The sequence below is a fragment of the Mastigoproctus giganteus genome, chromosome 8 (assembly GCF_048544385.1).
Source record: "Mastigoproctus giganteus isolate SK-2022 chromosome 8, ASM4854438v1, whole genome shotgun sequence".
Taxonomy (NCBI): domain Eukaryota; kingdom Metazoa; phylum Arthropoda; class Arachnida; order Uropygi; family Thelyphonidae; genus Mastigoproctus; species Mastigoproctus giganteus.
Window position 1 is genome coordinate 5,788,944 of NC_143582.1, and position 17,061 is coordinate 5,806,004.

General features: G+C 36.3%; 1 protein-coding gene across 4 annotated transcripts in view; it reads right to left on the minus strand.

The window, feature by feature from the left end:
• The window catches only part of LOC150081221 (protein still life, isoform SIF type 1-like), a 496,225-nt gene that overhangs the window by 426,417 nt on the left and 52,747 nt on the right, over window positions 1–17,061 (minus strand). For 3 of the 4 annotated variants that reach the window (XM_090379422.1, XM_090379425.1, XM_090379421.1), the window contains exon 1: window positions 16,295–16,673. The exons of the other annotated variant lie outside the window; for it this stretch is intronic. The gene's annotated coding sequence lies outside the window, so the exon portion shown is untranslated. Of the gene's footprint in view, window positions 1–16,294; window positions 16,674–17,061 lie in introns of those variants that run through there. 4 annotated transcript variants of the gene reach the window in all.

Consider the following 17,061-nt stretch of genomic DNA (forward strand, 5'->3'; position numbering starts at 1 on the left):
TTTTCCAGCAGGGATAAGGAGGTGATTATTCCCTTGTATAAGGCAATGGTCAGGCCACACCTAGAGTACTGTATGCAGGTCTCGAGGCCTCATTTCAAGAAGGATGTAGAGCTGCTGGAACGAGTACAGAGAATGGCAACAAGATTAGTGAATGGAACAAAGGGGTGCTCTTACGAAGAAAGGCTTAAGTTTTGCAAATTACAGTGTCTGGAGACTAGGCACCAGCGAGGTGATCTGATAGAGGTGTATAAAGCCTTGAATGGTTTGAGCATGCTCAATGCTGATGGGACTCTTCCTCTAGCTCAGAATAATCACTTGAGAGGGCATAAATTCAAATTGAGGAAAGACAGATGTAGGATAGACGTGCGGAAATTTGCCTTTAGCCAGCGGGTGGTTGGTTGGTGGAACAGACTTCCATCCCTAGTAGTGGAGGTTGATAGCCTAAATAAGTTTAAGGCTCAGCTGGACAGGTATTTTGAACGAACAGAGGGGTGAAGTGGAAGTGGGTTTTTTTTTTTTTTTTTTTTTTTGGCTGATGCTGCATAAGCTTGCTTTCTTGCATCAAATACCTCTACTAATGCTAATGCTAATACTTCAGATATCACCCAACTTCTAAATTACAGAAAAGTCTCCAAACGGATATTTGCCCTCCGCTTGCTTGTGTCAATTAAAATGATAGCGGGTGAAGTCAATACACCAAATTTTTGGCAGATGTGCAATTGGAGGATCCCCCCCCCCAAAACCCTTAAGAGCCCTCCCCTCTCTGCAGTCTGTGGCGTGGAGGCTCAGAATAGGGGATAGATTCCTGCCCATGGAGATGCTCCACAATGTCCAGGAGATGGATGTGGACTACAAAAAGTTCATAGAGAACAAATCGTACAGAAGACGCATTATCAGGGACCAGCTTTCTTCTTCAACCGAGTGACTGTCATCGTCCTTTCATCACTTTTCATGTGTCTTCATTTCACATGTTAATATTAATTTTATATGTAAAATATGTAATTATACGTTTTATGCCCTAATATATGTTTTATGTAATTTTTCGTGTAATCGTTGTTTAATGTTAAACCCCTAGCATTGTCGCTGTTGTGGGTATTATTGCATCAGGCAATCATGGAACCAATCACTGCCTGCAATAAAGATATTTAAAAAAAAAAACACTACAGATGTATACAGCAAATTGCTGCACATGATTGTATACGGTGGCAGTGCATTTCGGAAATTAATAGCAGGTTAGTTTTTGGAATAATATTGATTTTTTTTTTAAATGAATATACTAAACTGTAGTTAACATATAGTTTGGATTCATACAGTCACGTAGGTTATTTTATTTATTTTTGTATTTAGTTAAGTGTTTATAAAACTACAGCTTAATATTCAGAAGGCCTTCATTATCGATATTTTTGAAGAGACTTCGTAACTTTCGATCAGTAGTTTAAATTTAACTTCACAACTGGCTGAAGTTTCGCTAACAGTTCTAATTTCTGTAATAGTTTGTTAACACAAGAGCTACAAGTTTATTTGTATTAGTACCACAGATAAAGTTAGAGAAGCCAAGGGTGCATATGAGAAAGCACTGGCTAATAGAACAAAGAATGGGGATAAGAAAATTTTCATCTATGTGAATACAAGGAAAAAAATAGCGAATTGGATCTGACCCTTGTGTACTGAGTGTGGGGAACACTTAGAAAACCCAACTAATGTTGCAGATGAACTGAACAGTTACTTTGGATGTTTTTAATTAAGAAAGACCCTTTATGCCGAGAAGAGGCTGAGTCGTATGAAATTAGTGATTTAGAAATTACAGATGCCTGCTTATTAGAAAAACTTTCGAGCATAAAGGCAAGTAGCACACCTAGATTTGATGGCGTGTACCCAGTAATTTGGAGTAAGCCACCAGGGAATGTATTAAACCCTTCACGTTAATTATAAGGGCATCTTTCGATTCGGGAGAGATTCCTTTGGATTAGAGAAGTGCCACCGTATCACCAATACATAAAGGTGGTTCGAAGAGCGAAGTTGGTAACTACAGACATGTAGTCTGACTTCAGTAATAGGGGAAATCTTAGCGGAAATTATTAAGAGTGCAATTCAGGGACTTTGAGACAGATATGACTTTCTGAATAGCACGCAACATAGTTTTGTTATGGGAAGATCATGTTTAAGTAACTTAGTAGGCTATTTTGACAAGTTACTCACGAGCTCGATGTAGGAATAATTTCGACAATGTTTATTTGGATTTTAGCAAGGCATTTGACAGTGCCTCGTGGGAGGTTACTGTATAAGCCAGAATGTGTTGGGATTACTGGAAAAATTATAAGATGGATGGCTGGGTAGCTGCAGGGAAGAATGTAGAAGTTGTGATTATCAATGGATATTCTGTAAACGGGTGTAAAGTCAGAAGTGGGTCCTCCAAGGATCGGTTCTTGGACCACTGCTGTTTCTGATTTTGATAAACGACATCGCCGATGGCATAGAAGGCTTGATGTCAAAATCTGTAGACGGTGTAAAGATTGGTAAAGTTGTTAGTGAACAGTATCAAGCAGCGCTCCTTCAAGATGACTTGAACGGGCTGCAAGAATGGTTAAAAAAGTGGCAACTATGTTTTAATGCAACAAAAATGCAAGGTTTTATACTTGGGAAATAGCAACCCCAAAATAAGCTTTACACTTGGTGGGGTTGAATTAAACTGACGAAGAAAGGAATCTGAGAGTTATAATACGGCTAGAGAAGTTTTCTGGGTAGTCTAAATAGATACCCAGGAAAGCCCATGGTGTCCTATCGAACATTATCCTGTACAGATAAGGAGGTCACAAAGTATAACGCAATTGTAAGGTAAAATTTGGAATACTGTGTTCAGGTATGGAGATCTCATCTGAAAATAGACATTGGGCTTCTTTAAGGTGTCCATGAACGCACAATCGCGTGGTGAGATCAGCAAAAGGGTGACCATACAAGGAAAGACTTGTATTATGTGCGCTTCAGAGATAGGAAACCAGTCACTTTAGAGGGGATTTGATTGAGGGTTCATAAGGCTATGAGAAGGGTTAATAAACTAACGAAGGCTGAATTTTCACTGTTATAGAGAATTCCAGAACTCGAGGGCATAAATTCAAATTATAGGGAAAGAGTTTTAGACTAGACACTTTCTTTTAGCCAGAGAGTCATTGATTGCTGGAACAGGTTTCCTTCGAAGGCAGTTTGAATAAATTCAAAGGTCAACTGGATAGTTATACGAAAAGGGAAGCAAATAATTTGTTTTCTTATCGATTCATTTTTATTCGGCCGATGCAGCAAAAACCTCTGGTTTCCTTACACTATATGGCTATTAGTATTACTGTTTAACATTGCTAGTGTCTACATAGCAAATACCTTTGAAACGCACAACTCGCGTGGTGAGATCAGCAAAAGGGTGACCATACAAGGAAAGACTTGTATTATGTGCGCTTCAGAGATAGGCAACCAGTCACTTTAGAGGGGAATTAATATCTAGTGTATTGTGCTTCTTTTGGAGAAACCATCGGAAGCATTTTAAATTTTATTTGAGACTCGGTAGTGATATTGCAAATATTTAATTTTCTTCTCATTCCAACTGTAGCTCAAAAAAAAAACCATGTCTATCAACAACACAAACATTTGAGGTGTTTTGCCTTCAGAGCTTAAAGCCATCGACCTACGACTATGGCCTTTCATGACCTGCTTCTATCGTCATGGGTCTGGAAGTAAACAAACAAAGAAACGAGCTCCTGACGTCCCCTTTAACCTCGACCCTATAACCCTTCAGCTGTTTCTTTTCAACGTTCCTCATGGGAAAATATTTCCATTTGATGTTACACATACAATGAATTGAAATAATCTTGAGGCAAACAAAAGTCTTTTATGCCAGAGACATAACCAAGGATAAATTTGGTGATTTACCCATGAGATATTTGAAAAGGGGGAAAAAGTGGGAAAAGAAACAAATTAAATTGGCGAAAATATTTTTTTCAATATATATGTAGGTGGTCATCCTTTCAAAATCATAAGTATTACCTTCATTTATTTAATTAGAAAAACTAATTACTGAAGCATCCGGTAGAGGACCATGTCAAATACAGGAAATTATCCATTAGTTATCCTCAATACTTTGTGCATATAGACTTTAAAATAAAAAAAATATCGGTGCAAGTTGAAGTGACAGGAAATTATTGGAGTAAACAGCTCCAGAAAAGTTAATCCTAGTGAGAAAATACCAGCTGATAAGTCTTCAATTCACCTGTTAGTTTTACGAAATAGAATATGGCTTGGTAAATTTTTATTTGTAGTCATTACTCCATGCAATCCTTACAGCCTTTACTCAAAAGGATAATATCGAATTTTCTAGAAAGTGGTTAAAAAAAAAAAACTTCTGAGTTTTTTTAATGGCTCATGCTTAGCCTAATTTTGTGTGTAGTGTGTTAGAGTCAACACTGGGTATTGGACGTTTATAATTATATAGTTACAGTGCATAATTTTGTGAAATATTTAAAATATCTGGATAGGTTGTCCAAGTAGTGTACCTTAACCAATAAATATTACAGAGCTTACATCATTATAGGTTAGTGATGTAATCTCTATATCTTTCTCATCCTTCTCAGATGCATATGATGAGGTACCCAAATCTATTTTCTCATCACTTATAGATTTAATGCTTTTGGTAGTCGATTTATCTGTAGACAGGAGCTTATAGAAAATCTCTAAATGATGAGTAAGTAAAGACTTCTGATTGTCTGTGATTCTCTTTTTTACTAATTTATTTTTCTAATTAAATCTTCCAGATATATCTCCTAACTTTGATTCTTTATATCCAGTTAAATGACACAGTAGAAAACTAATTAGTCATCACAAGTTATCCAAGGAGGATTTTATCTCCGTCTTCCTTTCCTTTTCCCGCTGAAGATTTTCATTAAACCGACATGACGCGAAAAGAAATCCATGCCTGAAAGAAGTCAGCGTATTAATGAAATTAGCCGACTGCTGTACCAGTCAAGTGAACATTTTTATGAACGCATAGCCCATTGAGCAGGAAAAACTTCACAAACACATCAACAAACTCCCTTTACCAATTAGCTAAAGACTTCAAGGAAAAATTGCACCAGACAGAAATATCACAAAGGGATGCTTAATCGTGCACCAATAACATTAAAACACAAAGCATAATTGCAAAAGGCATTAAGTGAACAGGGTCAATTTACAGATTTTCTTTTACAAAGGATTGTTCATACTGTATAAGACAAAACATTAATTCAAATGAGCTTTATTGATCTTATGTCAATTATATATTATTAGTTTTTGGCAGTTATAGTTAAAATATTAATTGTATTTAATTAATGTTAAATTTTTTACTTTAATTCGATGAAAATTTATAATAAAATTATCTGTACTTTTTAAAAGTAATTTTGAATATTGGTTAATGATTACAAGTACTTAATTCATATTTCATATATCTGTTTAATTTATTATAGTACAGTATTTCTTTTATTTACGTTATTAGAAATTTAAGAAATTTAATATGCAAAATTGTCTAAATTTTTTACTAAAATTATGTATTGAAATTATTTAATGTATTAAAATAAATAAATAATTATTTTAATAAGCTTATTCGTTATGACAGTAAAGAAATGTTCCAAGATGATGTATTTATAAAAATTTGATAAAAGTTGTCTACTCTTTACAAATTATTTATAAATATTCATAAAAAATATTTTTAAAAATTAGAAAGCTATTAATTATAATTAATTAATGGCTTATTATAATTAATGGGTTTGATTGTAAATTATTAATTATAATAAATTATAATTAATCAATTATAACCATTAATTAAAATTATAATTAATTGTTTTTCATTGGAACATTAAGTCAATAAATCTGATTGGCTCATATTCATTTTCATCTTACTTTACTTAATTAAAAATATAAATAATTTAATAAGTGAATTATTTGAAAATAAAAGAATAAATAAATTAAAATAAATAACTGTAATTATATTAATAAGTATGTAATAAGTACATTATATTTGTATCGATAAGTAGATTATTATGTATATAATTTGATACGTATTAGTATATTATATTAGTATAATTATAATAATAAGTATGATAGATAAATATACATATTTATTATATATATATTTTATTTACTTTATACATTTAAGAAGTTGTTATTTAAATATCCCAGTTAAAATATTAAAGACTGCAAATAATATAATTTCCAAAGGTGACCAATTATATATGAGAATAGTCTTGCCTTGAGTGATCCAATTTCTTGATTGCTTTCCATATGGTTAAAATTTAAATTGGTCTTCAGGATCAGATTATAACCTAATGTTTCATACATTTTATGTATTTACTAATATTTCGTTATATAATTAGAGCTTTTATTTCTATCATAAAATTATTTTCGTTGAAATAATTAAATTTTCAAATATTTCGAAACAAATATCTCAAATAGAATCAACTCAGATATTTCTAAACAAATATCTCAAATAGAATCAACTTAGATATTTCTTAACAAATATCTCAAACAAAATCTACTCAAATATTTCTAAACAAATATCTCAACTAGAATCTAATCAAATATTTCTAAACAAATATCTCAAATAGAATCAACTCAAATATTTCTAAACATCTTTTGAATTAAAATTCAATTTTTTATTGAATAAGCAACGTTTCATAAATTTAATACATATACGATTTAATCAATTCGATTTAAATTTATTGAAAAGTGATTTTCACACGTATTTTTGTTTCAGGATGGCAGAAAAACCAGAAGTGATCTACAAGGAAATAATAAAATATACAGATACGAAACCAGTTTTAGTCTCTCCCTGATGATTACTCGGGTTTTTTACGACCACGAACTGTGTTTAGAGTAGTGAATCAGTTTAAAACATCAGCAGGCTTGTTGTCACGAAGTATACATTGGGACTTGCCAACTACCTTGAACTCCCACTGAGTTTACTGAGTTGGCAATCTCTAATGTTTACAAGACAAATCACCAACGTTTGGAGATGTAGGTCGAGGCAGAATATTGTCATTTATCTCCTTATTTCAATTCTCATAATATTATACATGTAGTATTAATATTCCCCCTCTTCATTAACGTCTTCTCGCTGCATTTTATTATTAAATAAAATTCTCCATCACAAGAATCAGCTCTGACCATCCACATATCCATTAAACTGCTGGATGAAAAGTTCACAGTGCTTTTATTTGTTGGTCACGTTCGGTATTTATTTTCGATAAACTTTCCATCTTTGTTTGTAGTGGTGCATCGATACTTGTTAGCGTAGGTTTAGACTTTCTTCTTCTTCTCCTTTTTTTTTTTTTTTACTAGTTCGCCTTGTTAGATGAAATGAAAGAATTGTCTTTGGCTAAGAAGCTTAAAGGCGGAAGGATTTTGTTCCAGTCATGCAACTCACAAATAATGATCATGTTGGGGTAAATTCGAGGAACACAAACACACACACACACTTTAATTTACTTTGAAATAAAAATCCAAATCAGTTGAGTTGAACTAAACAATATCTACCATAGAATTCTCCATCTTTTTAAGACAAAAAAACAAATAGCTATTGCTCAGCAAATACACACGTACCTATATAAACATAGTTGAGAGAATAAATTAATATTCTTTTTGGTGAGATTTCAAAACGAAGATCCACATCTCAAATAAAATCATGCATTTATTATTGACGCTGTTCCTAAGTCCATACCACTGCCTACTGCAAACATCGTTTATGCGCATGTGCGAACGAGCGTCCACCAGCCAAAGCATGGAATAAAACATGAATATAAAGAAACAGCTCCAGTCTGTGCCAGTAGATGACTGTTTATAGCACGATTCCTGGATATGTCAACGAATAATTGTAACATTGTACACTACCTATAAAAAGTATACGCACCATATATGTTAAAGCAAACTCGTTTGAACACCTTTAGAGGATTTTTTCAATTAAATTCGTACATATATTGTACATGTATTTTCTTCTTGTTTCTCTTCACACGTTTCAGTTGGCGTCCGTAAGTAAAACGCCTCAAGGTCACGGCACAGGTAGACCGTGTTATAATCTACTTTCTTTCTATGGTAATCTCGCTTCCGTTTTTCCGTTTGGATTCACCCCCGTTATTTGAGTTTTAGTATTGCAACAGGGAAGGACAGCTACTGGAAATTTTAGGAAAGGTAAAGTGACGTCACATACTTGTAGAACTGCGTAAGACATGAGTTGACTTTTGTTTGGACAATGTCAGTGTCTAATTTTCATCTCCAAGAGGAGAAAGAGCAAACCAAAATTTTAAAAATAATAACAGAAAATTGAATCCTGTAGTCAATGGAGAATTTAATCGACCATGGTATAATTATAAAATGAATAGCCTGACTTCATTCAGAATTTATAATCTATTATTTATTCCAAAGATGACATGACCTTTCTGTTTAAATCAATCTGACAGTGCCACTGTTTCGTATTTGTAATTTTTCACCCCACAGTTCCTTCTTCTTTCAGTAAAGAAAAAGAAAGTACTATCTCAACGAAGTAAACAGAATTTACGACTGCCATTGGAAGTCTTCATGAGAAAGATTTTGTGCAAAGAATTTTTATCGATCAACTCTGACCTTTTCAGAAGTTTGGCGTTTATCTAATTTTATCTTCTTGTAAACTCCTAGCACGATCTAAGGAGTCGTGACTCAACTTGCTGGCAATTGTTTCTCTTATATGAATTCGGCAGAAGTTTTACCAACTTTTTATTATAGAGATATTAATTATTTTAAATTGTGACTAAAATACATTCCTGTATACAACAGGCCCATGAAGAACCCCATAAAACCTCCATTTTAAAATTTCTTGAGATTAAAAGTTATTTGTATTTATTGCTATAGGGCAATTTCTGTTCAGTTCGGTGGAAAAGAAAACATTTAAAGTTGATATCATTTGATACAATTTATAAAAGGAGCTCTAATTTTCTTTATACTATAACTGAAAGATTTTTTTTTAGTTCTTATCTCATTACATGTTTTAGGCAGATACCAACCTCATTTTTCATATATAGAAATATTCTTCGTTCCTTTATACATCGATTTATTCTTTAATGTCAAAAACAGCAATGCTGACAGAACTGCTGTCATTGCAAGAAATGCGCTAGTCTCTAAGGGCAATAATAAATCACTAACCCATTACAGGCAGAGACATCGGTGCTGTTGTCCAGTAAGCCATCAATAAATATTGTTTAGAAAGGTATTGAAAGTACACCGCTCGACAAAATTAACAAAAAACGTGGTGTAACTCGAGAAGCTTGCGATGAAGCTGGACAAAATTTGGAATGGTGGTGTACCATAGAATAATGAGACCAGGAAACTTCGGACAGGTATAAAGGACATTTATAGGGGTTATATAAGAATTACCAAAAATGTCACATTACAGAAGTCGATACAAGATGCTCGAAAATATGGTCACATGACATAAGCACGGTGTACAACACAACCCCCAAGGGCTTCGCACGTACATTCGATCGGATTTAAGGCTGCTGATCGTATCCATATCAAAAACATGAAGAGGGATGCGGCCGTTGATCATTAACCCAACCCACACGAGAACAGCGCCTTTTCTTGATAGATGCAAAAAAATTCTGCTTCCTTGCATCATTTCGCCATTAATACCAATATCAATAAACTACCACTCTACTCCTTGTAGTAATACTTACACCAGCACAATGGGAGCGCCTCATTATGGAAGGTAGCCAAAAGTGGCTGCATAATAATTTCCCTACGCCTCAACTGGTAGCAGAGAACCACCAACGCGTCCTCCCTGCTTTTGCAACCAAAATTCATTACTTGTAGCGACGCTGAATTCAATGTTATGTAAGACTGAGCTGTCGATGAGTTAACTCAGCAGCTGTTAAAGAGTTGTGTCAGATTTCGCATAGTGAAACCGGCTGCAAGAATCAACTGATTGTTGATGTGATACCAAATCTAGGTAGACATTTCGAGCACTTGTAAATTTTTTAGGATAGAAAAAGAAATAAATGAATAAAAAAAAATGAAAGGTTCAAAATTTCTAATTTAAGGCTGAAAATTTTCAAGCAGAAAAATTAATTGTTCTCTTTGAACTCATAATCTGCAAAAAGATATTTCAATACCGCAAGTTATAAATATACCATACAAGTTACGTGACCTAATTCTACCCACTTCATTCATACGTTTTGAATTTCATCAGCCAACCGGTTTTTTCTGTTCAACTGGTAGATAATCATCTACTCATAGCTGTCTTTGCATTTTAATCACCATGGTTTATCAAGTGCAAAGAACTTCACTGAATTCTGAACAGATTGCACCAAACCGTTAACCACAACTTAACTCTCTGGAGATGCAACAAAAGTGCGGATTTTGCCAAGGTCGATCGTTGTGAAGAGGTAGATTTAATTTCCACTTTTTACATTACTTAAATCGAATGACGACTTGTCACAAAAATAGTCCACCTTATTAATTCGAAACACCAACGGATGACATGCCTTGAGGACATTAGAACCTCATTGTTTTCGAGGACACAAGAAATAGTTCATCTTATTTTGGGAAAAAATATTAGTAAATACTTGACGAAGTCCAATATATTTGTTTCCATAGATTGGCAACGTTGTCTTTTGAAAGTAATAGAGAATTCTTTAAAATAACATTCTTCAAAATCAGTTGATTATAAACATGGTACAATCGAAGGATCGTTAATGGTCTTCTTACTGATAATGATTTTACTGTAGGATGTTATAGATGGCTTTAGAGAAGCTTTACAAATGATTCTTGTAGTCAACAAGAGATCAAAGGAAAAGGTGTCTACAAACTTCTAAAACGCGATAAGATTTGTACATGTGCTGGCCACTAACGTTATCTTGGTGAGGCCTCCACTCACCCAGGGATCGGCATTATAGATTTCCTGTCTAGGGAAGGTTACCTGCTGCTGATGCGCTGCCGTTTCCTGTGCATCACATAATGTGAACTGGATTTCCGGTCAGGGACGTTAGACTTGTTCCTTAGCAACATCTTCAACAATACGGGTCGTTCCTTATTGTTGTCACAAACCATTTACACTTCTTGAATGCGACAGTGAGAGGGAGAGTCAGATAGTGAGAAATCCAACTTGTTTTCTTGGCTTCGCTTAGAAGATATTAAGGTTTCTCGGAAACTGGTTAAGTATTAGGTGATTCTGTTGCTTTACTTGAGTTTCTTAAAGAGGTCATAAAAGATAAAACCCAAAATCAGTCTTACTTACAAAAGTTTTGCCACTGAATAATAGTACTCACTTGTGCCCTAATAATATCTTCGTGCCCAATATAGATAATGGTGGTGACCATCAGTTATAGTTGGCATGGCAAGTTCATCTAGACTAGTTTAACGTATTATTGGGCCTCTGATAAAGGGTTATGACAACACTGTGTTAATTAATTTCAAGAGGAAGAAGCAGAAAGAATGAAAGAAAAAAAGCAAGAGAGAGAGAGAGAGAGAGAGAGAGAGAGAGAGAGAGATGAAGAAATTAAAGAAAAGGGAGCAGAACAAAAGTGGAAGAGAAAGAAGAGAACTTTACTTCCAATTATCATTCCATTGCACGCACCTTTACTCTTTCCAAACTAATGGAAAAATGTATCAACCACTAAATATTAAGCTGTCTCGAAACCTTCCATCTGATCAATGACGATCAACATGGATTCCGTCAGTGTTCGTCCACTGGTGATATAATGGCTTGTGTTACTCGTCTTTGGAATTCAATGGAAAAGTTTGATGAAACTCAAGTGTTGCTCTTCACATTTCTAAAACTTTTCAACGTATTTGCCATTCTGAACAAGCTCCCATCCTATGGATTGCCGACTGTTTTTTTTTTTTTTTTTTTTTTTGCAGTTGGATGTCCAGTTTTCTCTCTGCCTTGGTCATTGTGGGTAATAATAAAACTTAGAAGGCTCTCTCTTCTAGCTTGTGTTCCCAAAGATTCAGTTCTTTCTTCCACTCATTTCTTCTTGTATGTTAATGACCTTCCACTAATGATAGCACACTACAGTCCACCTTCAAGTTTAAGAAACATTGCTTCGACAAACAGCCTCAACTTCTCAATATCCACCACCAGTTCTTTAAATGGTGTCTGTCCAGCTAATTTTTAAATGGGTCGATAAAAATTTAGTTAACTGTAGTCCTTCTAAAACTAGGGCTTGTCCCCTTTCAGAACTCAGGGAGTCAACTACTCCTGTGTTTATCGTCGATGAAACTCAGATTTCTAGGCAAGATCACATATCTCTATTAGGGATTACCCTGACCTCCATCTCTCTTAACGTAAACACTACAAATATTGCTTCTTCTGCATCAAAACTACTCACTCTATACCAATCTAGAATCCGTCCTGCTGTAGAACATTGCTCCCACATCTAGTGTAACTGCTCTTAAGCTCCTAAACTCTCTGTTCTAGGAGAGTCTAGAGAGAAAGCTAATGAACCGACTTTTAACAGCTCCTTTACTGTCTGTTATTGATGTTCAGTTTTCGCTGCATACCTTTCTGCATGCACACCGTTCTTCTGTATTGGTATCGCCGACCGGCTAGCCAGGTGGGTAAAGTGCCTGCCTGGCAACCCAAAGGTATGGGTTGCCAGGCAGGCAACCCAAAAGTGTGTTTAGGGTCAAACGGCATCAGGGGTTTCCTCCATCTCCGCGTTGCATTGTGGGTGAGCCAGTTCGCTGGGAAATGCCAGAGATTTAAAAGTGTATGGATATTGTATATGTATATTGGATATTGGATATTGTATATGTATATTGGATATTGGATATTGTATATGTATAGTGTCATGTACCGTTGTTCATCTGGTCGTTTAGCCGCTGGACCCCTACTGAGGCCCAACGTTGCCCCACTTTCGCCCCGTGGAGGCAGACCAGGAAACACCAGTAGACTAAGATTTACTCTGGAAGGTCCTGCCGCTTAATTTCCTGAGATTTCGGCGGCTAGGACGTAAAAAAAAAAAAAAAAAAAAAAAAAAAAATTAAATAAATAAAAAAAGAGAGAGGGAAAAAAAAAAATATATATATATATATTTTTTTTTTTGGTAAATTCGATGAAGAATAACACTAAATTTTTGAAAGGCCGAGTGTATGGGCGAAAAACGTAATTTGGAGATGATTAAATCAATTCCGACGTGGGCAGGGAATTCGCTTGCGTATGTGCAGGTAGAGTGGGTGGGGAGACTGAAGTCTGGGGGAAAAATACAGAAGTATGGAGTCGAGAGAGGAAGCGACCCCAAGTCACAGTGGGGCATGCCCATGCCCCACCAGAAGGGAAAGTGAAAGTTGGAAGCTGCACTGCGTTAAGTCTCTTTTCTTCAGTGTCGAGTCAATTTCAGTCCAGTCGCTCATGGAATAAGCCCCGTCCTTGTGTTTTTCACTTTCTTGTCTCAGGGTTTTTCTCTGTAGTAACTCCATTGGATGGAATTTTATGGTCTTCTACAGTTTAACTTGTGGTGGTCTTTCGTCAGACAAGATATATGGTAATTATCAGTTTTCTTCTCTCGAAGAGGTCCTGCGCATATTGAGAAAGTGCTCTGTATTCCTCTTCTGTGTCAATGAAGTGGGATGCCAGTCCTTTCGGAAGGTAGTGTATCTTTGTGATCAGGATGCCTCTGAGATCTTCGTATTCTGGGCAGTCATAGACCAAGTGGTTCCAGTTCTCGATCTCCCAACACGTGCAGTTGGGGTCCTCAACAAGACCGAACCAGAGCAGCTTCTCCTTAAAGGGGCCATGATCAGTAAAGAGCGAAGTCAAGTGCTTCCCCGGAAAGTACCAGGCCAGTTGCTTGAGGTATATTTTGCTCGTGTGTTCGTATTTGCAGGGTTCCTAGTAGAGTTAGCGGGTTCGAATCCCGCCTCGGGCTTGGATCAGAGTAAAATGCAAAAACTGTGGGATGTGCATTATGGCCACAGAAGCCGATGCGCCAACACTTAACAAAAAAAAAAAAAAAATGTATTGGTATCTATAATTCTCCCCTCAGTCTCTGTCTATTCATTGTCCAACTCCAAACTCACAGAAGTATTTTTTTCCTCTTCCTTGTTTATCCCTTCTGCTTCTGTCCTTTGGAACGCCCTTCTTTCAGAGGTATTTTCAAGAAATATTATCAAGAAAAATTATAATTTTCAGAAATTCAAAGTGTAATATCAATGAGTGTCTTCAGTCTTTTCAGTCTTCTAACCATACGTGCTAAATTCTTAAACCTTTCGTGCTTAAGGTCATTATGAAACAAAGAAAACGACAGATAAGAAGAAAGGAAATATAGAGAAAAAAAAACAGGGATGAAAAGAAGATAAGGGAGAAAGAGAGAAATAGAGAACCATAATGAAAGAAAAAAGGAAACCAGAAAGGTTTCATTTTTTCCAGAAACCAGAGAGAAAAAGAAGGAAAGGAAATGAAGAATGAGAGAGTGGAAAGAGAGAAAGACAAAAAGAGAGGAAAAACAAAATATGAATTTTAGAAAATCACACGCAAATTAATAGATGGATAGTTCAAATGCGAAACTGTTGAATTGCACAAAGGCACCGTGTATCAGCGTATGGAAATAAAACACCTTTTGATGTTCACCATATCAGAGCAGATAACAGCTGGAGTGGGATGGTGCTATTAGAAAGCTAATTACTGGAAAACCAGACACACTCTAGGGCCGGAGACAGATCCTTGAACTTGACGTTCCATTATCGTGGAAGAACATTTTATCAGAACGCGCAAATGAAGCATCTCCTTTCCAGGGAGATGAACCACTGATGGTTCAAAAAAAAAAAAAAAGCATCGAAAATTAATATCGGTATTTGTTAGTTACAAATGAGGACAATTACTGTCCCCTCCGCTCAACGCACATCATTTTAACAGGACCCATCGGATCCTTATCTATCCTCCAGATATTAAATATCGAAACAATTAGCAGAAACCTAGGAGGAAAACGAGGCTGGACTTCGTAATGCCATTGAACTGATTTGAAGTAATGGAATATCCTCCAATAAACCTGTCTTTCTCAAGGTCGGAGAAGACAAGCCGTTAGGGGCGAATGGCCTTAATCTAGATTACGAAGATGGTTGTAGAGAATAATGAGACGTTGAATTACTAACCTAATCTTAAAAGGTGATATTAATTGAATAGAGGACAATTGTTTTTCTACGTCATACGAAACTATTTTGGTAATGAACCAGCGGATTTTCCATAGGTGCAAAGAGGAAAGAATGAGGTCATCGTCTTATCGAAGGACTGTACAACGCAGTTCATCGAAAACAATATTCAAATCAAGGCTGAGTTCGTGTGAATTGATAATAAAATGAAATTTGTTGTTTTTAGAAAGAGAAGTAGATGGAAAGTCACGTTTCAACAACCCACAAGGCAACTAGTTATATTGCAAACTGCGTATTTTTGTGATGTGGTTCATTCTCAAACCAGTGTTGAATCGATTTCGGTGTTTTGTATTTCCACATGTCAAAGATTGTATTACTTTAAGTACTCCCAGAGATATTATTTCTGTGATTAAGATGGAATGCATAAAACTTAAGGGTAAAAGTCATTTGGATGTCGAACAGTCCATGATGAATTTTTCTATGTGGAATTTAATACGTTGAAAATCCATTCTGTTGATGAGTTTTTCGATGTTGAATCAAAGATCTTTAAGACTTGGAAAATCCATTCTGAGGGTGTAATCATAATAGTGTTGCTATGATTCTAACCTGATTCCAAGAACACAAAATTAATGGAACTTATTAGACAACAGTTTTAGGGTTGATACTGATTTATATTCTTGGGTGAGGTCTCTAAGAGGTCAAAAAGAGTTGGTGAATGGAGGGTGCAGTGAGGAGTGGGGAGATCGAAATTCAAAGCCATTAAACTTTCCCTGAAATCTGAAGTCACAAAAATTTCAAGAGTGAACTCCCAGGTGTACATGTTCCGGTATCATTTATTTGGTTTCCATTGTCGAAGAACATGGTAAATGAACATTTGGCGTATGTCCTTATGCTACTTTTGACCATGATTAATTAGCCTTAGGGCAAAGAAAACTCTCGCGGTAGCTAACATTAAGCGTCATTGATCAAAAAATCGATAACGAAAGCTCAAACATTCTGATGGTGAGTGAGGACTTGTTTTTTTATGTTCATTAATTTCATAGACCAGCTTTGGCTCAACTCTACAGTCTCACTGGCAATAGATGGCGCTTCCAACAAAGAATTCAAAATAAACAGAGTGCGTAGGGGTTTCCCTATGTAAATATATATTCCTATTGTAAGAACTCACCTCTCTAACCCGAGATGGATTCCATTCGAGCAAGTTCGGCGATCCATTTTGAACACATTTGGATAATCCTACAATGGAGAACTCAAGTTGACAACACAAACACACGCACAAACACAACACGTCCATTTAATCCGTCCGCTGTGGTAGATTGTTAACCTTACTTCACCTGACCAGCGTACGAGGCCACTCTATCCCCACCCGTCTGACGACCGATTCCGAAGCAGACATCACGGCAGTGCCGATCTGGTGTGCTACGCCGGCGGTATTTACGGTTTAATAATTCAGCGCCTTTACCACGGGGGTTGTCTGGCTCCGTGCATGGCTCCTGATCACGCAAAGTGCTCTCGCTACCAGCGACGTGCTGTTAGGACGCCGATTGACTTTGCCCTTCCCCTCGACAGCGGCACTCACCGCGAGGAGTTTCGCGCCAGCTACCCATGTGACCTAAATTGGCAGAAAACTGGTGGCAGGCTTGGTGTGTGCGCATGCGCCGAGCTAGAGACCAAAAGGAGAGACGTTAGCCACCGAGAGGCTGGCCTTTTCTTTTCGGCGATGACGATACTTTGGAAGAAGATGCAAGCAATAGAGGGAACATTAAACGCGGAGAACAAATTAGCTTTCTCCTATCCTTTCTCCTGTCTTGCCCGCCTCTAAAGCGTTATCTAATCACTGCTCCGAAAGGGAACGCTGTATGCGGGAGGTTGCACGTGTTCCGAATTGCGATAGTCTGTGTTTTCGAGTGGGCATCGGGTGTGGATGGAAAGATT